Source organism: Limulus polyphemus, unplaced genomic scaffold, assembly GCF_000517525.1.
Source record: "Limulus polyphemus unplaced genomic scaffold, Limulus_polyphemus-2.1.2 Scaffold386, whole genome shotgun sequence".
Taxonomy (NCBI): Eukaryota; Metazoa; Arthropoda; class Merostomata; order Xiphosura; family Limulidae; genus Limulus; species Limulus polyphemus.
In genome coordinates this window covers 10,302-13,441 of record NW_013665996.1, presented here as the reverse complement: position 1 = coordinate 13,441, position 3,140 = coordinate 10,302, and positions in this window count along the sequence as shown.

The window sequence follows — 3,140 nt, the reverse complement described above, 5'->3', positions numbered from 1 at the left end:
GTCTACACACACATTGTCTCGACACGTTGTCACACTCTTATATATATACCAGGCTACCCTATCTAGTAATCTCCCGAAGGTTCGAGAGAACGAGTGGCGTGACACTAGTCACGTGACCTCGCTGACGCAACATTATTAACTAGTTATTATTTTTATTATTATTAGATTCTAATACTGTCTTCAGGAAAGTCCTGTTGAGGAGTTTAAGTGATGGGGGAGTCAATATTATTAGAAAGGCTACATACAAAAAACTCAGTTCTCATATTTTAATAACTCATTTTGTAGAAATTATACAAGTAAACACTGTAAGCCCACAAGGCATAATGACTAGCTTTAACGTGCCATTGACACGCTGCAAATGGAAAACGATAGAACTTTCAAGGAAAGCACCCAACTAACACACACACACTCACATATATATATATATAGTTAGTTGGTAACTATGATATAATAAACACTGAGAACCATTTGTAAAACCTCACTACGATAACTATCTCCAACATTCGACTACAGCTGATGCTTATTTTTGAAGACCTTCTATTGCTTGTCTTTTCTTTAGCAGTAAATTAAAATAGAAGCTAGCTGGAATATTCAAGGCTTGAATTTTTAAAGTTTTTATGAAAAGAGATCCATTTTAGGAATAACACACGTATTCCTGAAAAATAATTTTCAACCATCTGAAAGCATTCCATTTTTTGGATGTTTTGGAATCTACTTGACTTTTTATCCTTTGTGCTAACTCTTGAATCATGGTAAATAATATAAGACATAATCAAAGCAAAACTCACCAAAATAAACCAATTTTCACATTTTAACTGAAAAACCCAAGATTATCCACTGGGCCTCAATAACACCAATACAAATCCACCTTCTTACTGGAATCTGAAATGGCGTTCCTGCTCACAACTTTCGGTATCAACTTAACTGACTTCTAACATGGAGCATAGCTACGGGCTCATCCCCTATTACCACTAATCAGTAAACTCTACATGGCACATTTTGAAGATAACATCAACAAAACAGCCATTCTAACACCAAGGATTTGATTCAGATATACACAAATTCGTAATAATGCCACACACCTCAAACAAGATTTCAAAATTCAGAATTACCTGAATATAAAATATCCAACGATATACTTCAGAATGGAAATAGAAGATAAACTCCTATTCCTAAACGTAATAGTTACCAGGACACGTAACTCATGTATCACAGGCGTTTACAGGAAACCCAAAGATATCTGTAATACAGCGAATATAGATCGAACCACCCAACCAATGTAAATACGGACGATATAGATTGCCTATTTCCACAATGAACAAGATTTGTAACACAGCAGTTACTAAGAATAAGAAAAAACTAAAAGAAACCTCTTTGACAATTAATAAAGAAGACAAAAACACCAAAAATAAGTAGGAAAAAATTACAGACAAAGAAATATAATCATATATCAAATACATCTCTGAAGATATATATCATGTATGCAAATAGCATAACATCAGAACATTATTCAAAAGCTACAAGCAATTAATACATAACAAATTACCTAAAGACTTAATAGAGACCAAAAACATAATTTCCAACATCCCTTGTGACTGCGAACTTCAATACATTTGAGAGAGAAAAAAAAAGAGACCAATAAAAGTCAGGAACATAATGCGCAAACAAGACTGAAATTCTTATCAGTTTGCAATAGCACATCATGTCATAGAAGACCAAACAAAAGAATGAAATAATGGGATATGAACCACACACACACATAAAAAAACGAGAGAGAAAGAAAAAAGTGGTTTGATTGTTGTTAAGCATAAAGCTACACAATGAGCTACCAGGAATATCGAAACCTAAACTTTAGCGTCGTTAGCCTACAGACTTACCGTTGAGCCACTGGGGAGCGAGAGATAAAATGTCTTCTACTTTCTTCTAGCTGAAAATACACTCAGTCAGCATAATGTGGATACCTCTCTTGAATTAATTCAAATAGTTAGTTGATAAATAAGTCGTAAGAAGATTGGTTTTTGTTTGTTTTGAATTTCGCGCAAAGCTACACGAGGGCAATCTGTGTTAGCCGTCCCTAATTTAGCAGTGAAAGACTAGAGGAGAGGCAGCTAATCATCACCACCCACTGCCAACTCTTTTACCAACGAATAGTAGGATTGGCCGTCACATTATAACGCCCCCGTGGCTGAAAGGGCGAGCATGTTTGGTGGGAAAGAAGAGTAGATAGAACATTAACCTTTCTAACAAGAAAACCCACGAGCGAATCCCGGGTATTGCCGCCACATACGCTCCCACTCACGACTTTTCTAAAGAGAGAGTAAATTATCAATTGAAAGGTAGGATTAATGTAATTAGTATGTAATGAAAATATAGTAACTGATTAATTATCAGCGTTAGGTGGTCGTACAGACCTATAATCACATATTTAGATGAGAAGATACCAAACTCTACCACGAATCCCAGATCAGAGGTTTTAAGTTTATTAAGTGTGATATTTATGTCACATTAAACACGATGTTGAAGAGCCACTTGTATGTTTTACTGAAAACAAAAGTTTGAAAATCATTAAGAATTTAGCAAAAAATATAACTGAAGTAAAAGAAGAAGAAAAAAAAAGACTACATCTAAAATTCCTTGTAAGGGCACTGTGCTGAATTTCTATATCAGTTGTAGTGTGCAAATCATATTTAGTGTTTTCTGTTTTCTTTAGTTTAGCAGGGTGTATTACGTTCAAAAAATCCTCAATATACATTTCTTGGTGTGTGTCTAGTTTTGACAGTACAAGTTGGTCAAGTAATGTGAAAAAAATACTTTTGCTCTAGCCATCTATTACTTTGGGTCATTCTCATTAGTGTCACATTTGCTTTCCCCTGAGAAAGACTGCTGTATATTATAGTGCGCTATTAATATAAACCAAGTTTTTAGCTTTATAATCCTTCAGGCTTACCATTGAGCCACTAGGGGGACTATAAAGATTGTTTCACCTGTTTAGGATATGTAAGTTAGTCCGAAATTCATATAATAAGCTAACAATACAAAACAATATCAATAATAAAAGTATAATAAAAATAGATCTAGATCCTACTCAATACTGTTAATAAAAGTCACTTTATATAAATAATAGAGTATACTCCACTTAC